The sequence below is a fragment of the Rutidosis leptorrhynchoides genome, chromosome 5 (assembly GCF_046630445.1).
Source record: "Rutidosis leptorrhynchoides isolate AG116_Rl617_1_P2 chromosome 5, CSIRO_AGI_Rlap_v1, whole genome shotgun sequence".
Lineage (NCBI taxonomy): Eukaryota > Viridiplantae > Streptophyta > Magnoliopsida > Asterales > Asteraceae > Rutidosis > Rutidosis leptorrhynchoides.
Genome location: NC_092337.1, coordinates 126,721,388 through 126,727,468, shown reverse-complemented (window position 1 = coordinate 126,727,468; position 6,081 = coordinate 126,721,388). Strand labels below are relative to the sequence as shown.

The 6,081-nt window shown below is 39.4% G+C and overlaps 1 non-coding gene across 1 annotated transcript; it reads right to left on the bottom strand.

Moving 5' to 3' along the window:
* Window positions 1-1,237: 1,237 nt before the first annotated feature.
* On the bottom strand, window positions 1,238-1,343 carry LOC139850922 (small nucleolar RNA R71). The gene has a single exon (XR_011760296.1). It is a non-coding gene; the product is annotated as a small nucleolar RNA R71 (small nucleolar RNA).
* Between the last annotated feature and the right edge of the window lie 4,738 nt (window positions 1,344-6,081).

Here is a 6,081-nt window from a genome sequence, read left to right as displayed (position 1 = left end):
ACTTGTTTTAACCTTATATGAATTATGAATTTTATTGCATTTACTTTATCTGTCTTATAAATTAGAAAAACCCAAAATTAGGTAACCACTACTCCTCTTTATAATTATCTTAAGCTTTAAATATAGGTTCGATTCTACTGATATCTTAAAAATACGACTCTAGGTCATACTTCCCTTACTCATAATAAGGAGTGTACGATTTAGGCCTCGCTAAGTATAAATTTAAAACATTACCTCCCTTTTGGTGACAGATTCTGACGTGTTGCAACCTAACGACACCGCACGAATAAAACCGTCTGTTTCGATCATATCAAGAGGGAAGCTAGTTTTTGGCGCTGCTGCCGGGGAACTGGTATAAGGCAATACTGCTTTTATCAAACTCATTCACAAGCATTCAGTAGTGTCTAAGAAAATAATTATACGGACTTGGTTGTTGGATTTTACGAACAGTCTCCAATTATATTAGAACCAAAAGGATCCTGCCTCTCTGTAGTCGGCCTGGCCACCTGGTTTGTTGAATAGTTCGTACAAAGCTCTGTTATCAAAATACCAGGGAATCAGTAGTAAGAACCAAAAACATATCTAAACTTAGGATAATTAGATTACCTTATAATTAGATTAGATTACCTTAGACTACCTTAGATTAAGACTACCTTAGACTACTCTAGATTACTTTAGATTACCTTAGATTGCTTAGATTAAATTTAGGAACTTAGCTTATCTGTTTAAAATCTAAGAACAAAAAGGCATACCCAGTGTATGACCCAAACCCAGTCTAGACTAGGGCCGTTGTTTTTCGTACCTGATCCAGACGCAATAATCTCTAAATCACGCACGGAAGAACGAATCAGAAATGAAATGGAATTACGCGTTACTTTAGCATAAAACACCAAACTCTCGATTGAAGGTCGAGGAGGACCGATCAGATTCCCATAGATTCAAGGACACCCGTTCGAGTTAAAACATCACATCATACAGCTCATCCAAAATGGCTGTCAATTTCATGTACTACCGAATGACGATCCTAATTCTCACCTTGATAAATTAATATCTCTTTCGAACTCCTACAAACGGCCAAGGATAAGACAAGATATAGTTTGGCTATACTTTTTCCCCTATTCTCTCACTCATCATGCTCAAACATGGTTCGAAGGACTGGAAAAAGATTCCATCACATCATGGACGGAGATGGCTACTAAATTCCTAACCAAATATTTACCTCCTTCTAAACAAACCAAACTCAAGAATGTCATCATTAACTTTAAACAAAGTTATGATGAATCTCTTTACACTGCATGGGAGCGATTCAAAACCTTGCTGAAGAAATGCCCTAATCACCAGTTAGAACGGTCAGCCCAAATCTGCACCTTCTACAATGGTCTTACGGTAAATTATAGGACGACGATCGATGCCGTAACTCAAGGAAATCTGATGAACCAAACCGCAGATGAAGCATGGGAATTGCTCGAGAAAATGACAATTCATCATCATGACTGGAACAGTGGTGAAACAACTTCATCATCTGCCCCACTCTTTGCACTTAACAATCAAACGGAGGCCATCAAATCCCTCACGGATAAAATGGAATCTATCGCCAAACAACTCGGAGAATTGAAGACGCAACCGCAGCAGATTAACTAGGCTCAGGCATGTGTTAATTGTACCAACCCGCAACCCACTGAAGAATATCAAGTTGAGTACGAAAACCCTGACGGTTCAGTCTGTTACGTTCAATACCCAGCTCGTTAACCAAATACCGGATTCAATCAACAACCTAGGGTTAACCAATTTCAACGAAGCAACCAGTCTTTTCGCTATCGCTACCCACCTTATCCAGCCCGACAATCTCAATTGTCCTACCATCAACCACTTCCACTCACTGGTCCACCAGTCAAGGAAAATTCCCCAACCACCCAAATTACAAAAGTAACCAACCCCACTCTCGGAGCTGATGATCAGTTGACTCAGTTCATTCAAGGACAACAATAGCTAAATCAGAGAACTGCATCCAGACAAGAACAGACAGAGATACTAATGAGAAATCAATTGGCCCTGGTCAAAAGTCTAGAAACGCATCTCGGACAGTTATCACAACGCCTTGAAACCTGACCACAAGGAAGTTTACCTAGTAAAACTATCCAAAATCCCTACATAGAGGAAGCTAAGCAAATGGATTCAATAATTCCAGAGGAAGAACCACGGAGAAGGTCAGCTAGGCTCAAGAACAAATCGACATATACTCAGAAGCTGCCCACTGCAACTCCAGTTCGTGTACCCTACCTTGAAAGGCTACAGGAAGAACCATCCAAGCTTGATTCCTTCAAACTAGATGGAAGATTTCTGGACACCATGTCCAAAGTCCCCAATCAGAAAAGATACATATGAAGGCTTCTTTCTACAATGGAGAGGATACCAGATTCTAACAAAATTCCACTGAGTGAAGAATGCTCGGCATTACTCAGAAACTCTCTACCGCCAAAGCTAGGAGATACGGGTCGATTCATTTTCCTGTGTTTGATCTACCAATCTGGAACCATTCATACGTTAGCAGATTTAGGAGCAAGTATCAACCTAATCCCCTACTCTCTCTACAAGAGATTAGAGTTAGGAGACTTGTCACTAACTAAAATGACAATCCAACTCGCCGATCACACAATTCGATATCCTAAGAACATAGTTGAGAGCGTCCTGGTAAAAGTTGACAAATTCTTGTATCCTACGGATTTTCTAGTGATGGACATTCAGGAAGACCTGTGCACACCAGTAGTGTTAGGAAGACCTTTCATGAATATAGCTAGGACTGTCATTGATGTATACAATCAAACCTTGATCTTGTGATCATATGGGGAGAGCGTTACCTTCAAAACTGACCGATCTACCGACCTTTCTGGACAGGCAGAAATGTTTGTTATTTCCACCAGATGGATCACTTCCGATGATGAGTCCCCACCATCAGCTGATGATATCGAGATGGGTGTCAAATCACAGACTGCAGACGACCTAGAAATGGAAGAAGAGGATGCCAGCAAAGAAATAGAGGAAGAGGAAGAACCTGAAGAGGAAGAGGAAATGGAAGACGTAAGAGAAACTACGATAATACCCTCTCTAAGCGTAAAGCATCATGAAGAATTAATGAGGCTTGAAACGGAAGACCACTGTTTAATCATTCGTTTCAAGAAGAAGACTGATAAGGTTGAGATTAAAGATATAGAAATTGACCATGCAAGTGTCAAAATAGAGAACCAGAACACTGAAGAAACCCGTTCATCAGACGAATCCTCAGAAGAATATTATACCGATGATGACTAGGAAGAGAAACATGATGACATTCTGGATAACTCATATTCTCCAACTGAACCAGATCAAGAGGATCCGGACTCTTCTTCAGATCGGATTTCGGTCATATCCACACACGCCGAAATGATAACTTTCATCAATGACACTGACGAATTCGAAGACATTCTCGAAGTCATCCATAAATCAACAATTGATTTCATGCTATGCTTAACAGAACGAATCATGGCTATCAAAGACGAATACAACCTCCATCTCCAGAGAGAAGACAATAATGTTGAAATCCTAGAAGAGCGCATTCAAGACTTTATCAATACCCATCACGATCATATCTACCGCGAAGAAAGGCGACGAGAGCACAATTCAGTAGTTCGAACTATTCTGGAGAAAAGATTCTGTCGAGAACAGAAGATCATTTACTCTTAGGTTTACAATGCCTTAGCCGGATTTGCACTTCCTTTCTCGGCAAACCAACGAGCACTACTGACTCTCATCCAGAAACATATGGATCTCTCCACTGGACGCCCGACTTATCACTCTGATTTGCAAATGATCGAGGATATTCACAGCTTCTTCGCTCTCTAGGAAAGAGATAATTTTGAAAGCACACCAGACAGGCTAGTGATTTATGTAACGATTGATCACCACGCTGATCTGATTATCAAAGAGCTACGAGACGCAGTCACTGAAGAAGTAAGATGCAACAATCCTTTTTCTCGTCTTGAACCAGGCCGAGTCAACATTGCCACCTACGTTACGAAGAAGATAGCACGTATCTTGCAAGAATCCACGGATCCTAGTTTCATATTTAAAGCTAGATGTTGGGAGATATACTCAAAGACGATGACATTAATGTTCGGGTCAGGATTACTCTTCACTTCTTTTCAGCTTCGCCTTCTGACCAATCTGTGCAAAGCTACAGACTCTTACTGTGAAGATCACCATTCCAAAGATTTTGAGATACTAAATATACAGTTTCTAACACTATTTGAAGACCTCCGAAATGAGCATCCTGTCAGAAAGATAATCACCACAAGCACTGCCTCTATGATTGACATTCATGGGTCAACCAGCAGAGCCGTGGATCATATTCTCATTGGACTTCAAGATTTATCACGAGCCGAAACTGGACATTATCTATCTTTTAGAAGATCTTCAAGGGAAGTACCGGATCTTCTACCACTTTTGGTCCTACATTTTCTCAGGATTTACCCACCAAGACTCAATTCCCTCGAGAAGACCAAGATTACAATTATCAGTGAGGAATGTTTGCTTTCTGAGCATCGCTACGGTCGAGCCAACGACCTTAAACAAAAGCGCTTCTCAGGAGGCAACCCGTGCAATAAAGTTGAGTAGAAGAATAAAGGATGACAAATGAGCCGATCAATAAAGGACGTAAATTCCAAGATTGCAAGACAACCAGTATCTTCACAAGCAACATCTGCTAGGGGTACTCCTTTCTTTTCGATACTAGCTCAAACCTTTAAATTATGTCACATCCTAGCTTATCAATAACTGTGGGATCCCAACCCAAACAAACACTAGACAAATATTCTCAAATCTTTAACTAAAACTTCTAAATGTGGGATACACTAGGAACATTGAGGACAATGTTCGTCTAAGTGTGGGATGTTGGTAAAAACTTTTTATGCTATATTAAAATAACCCATTACGAAGATTCCAAGTTCTTAAGCCAAATTTCAAAAATATTTAATAAGAGAAAGCCTTTTCGAAAAAGTATTTTTGAAAACCTATAACGTTTTTAAATAAAAATAAGGCTTAAGTAAGGTGGAAATCTTGTTAGGACGAACCAAATCTCTAATAGAGCATTGCATGACTAGGCATTATCGACCTAAGTTGATTATGGTGAGGCACCCAAATAAGACCAACATTCATCTTTAATGCTTCGCTGTTTTCCGTTGAGAGTGCCTATGTCTGTGCTCAGAATTAGAACTTGCTTTAGATCTACATTTCCAAAGCAGCGAAACGTGATTCGGTTATAACTAGATGAGCTAGGCACTTGTCATAAGCCTTTCGTACCTCCACTACTTCTACTTCACCACCTCATCCATATCATCTTTACTATCACTCGTAAAATCCAGAAAATAAAATTCCTTCCGAAAACCCGATGTTATAAACCTCTCAAGTATCATGGCAAAAGTCTTGAAAAAGTTTACCGACAAAAAGTTTCTCGAGATGAAATCTCAAAAAAAAAAAAATTATTTCAAAGATCTGAAAAAAGGAGCAGAACTTCAAAAAAGGAAGAAAAAGTGCTTCTTAAAAATATCAGCACTCTTATCTGTCTTAAATTCTGAATAAAAGTCTTCAAAAAGACTGTATTACCCTTTTTATCACCCCTCTTTAAACAACTTCATCACCACTCCAAAATTTCCTTCCATCATTGACAAATGACCTAGAAGCTATGGTTACTACCGTTTTGACATTAGTAGCAAGGATTTGAGTCTTTATCAAGCCTATGACTATGGGTGCAGCATGACTGGCTATGAGTGAATTTATTTCTTAGATCTATAGGGAACCATAAACACTTGTGTGATATGAGTAACCCGTGAAAGCTAGCCTAAGTCATGTAACCTCCTCGCATGCTTGCAGAGATAGTTTCAACCCTAACATAGATAACTCATCTTACTTTTCGCTCTTATAATAAAAAGCAAATCGCTTAGGTAATTAGAAAAGAAACTCCGAAAAGATTTCTTAAGGTAAAAATGAGAGTTTGCTTGAGGACAAGCAAAGTCTAAGTGTGAGATATTTGATATCGGCTAAAAAGTC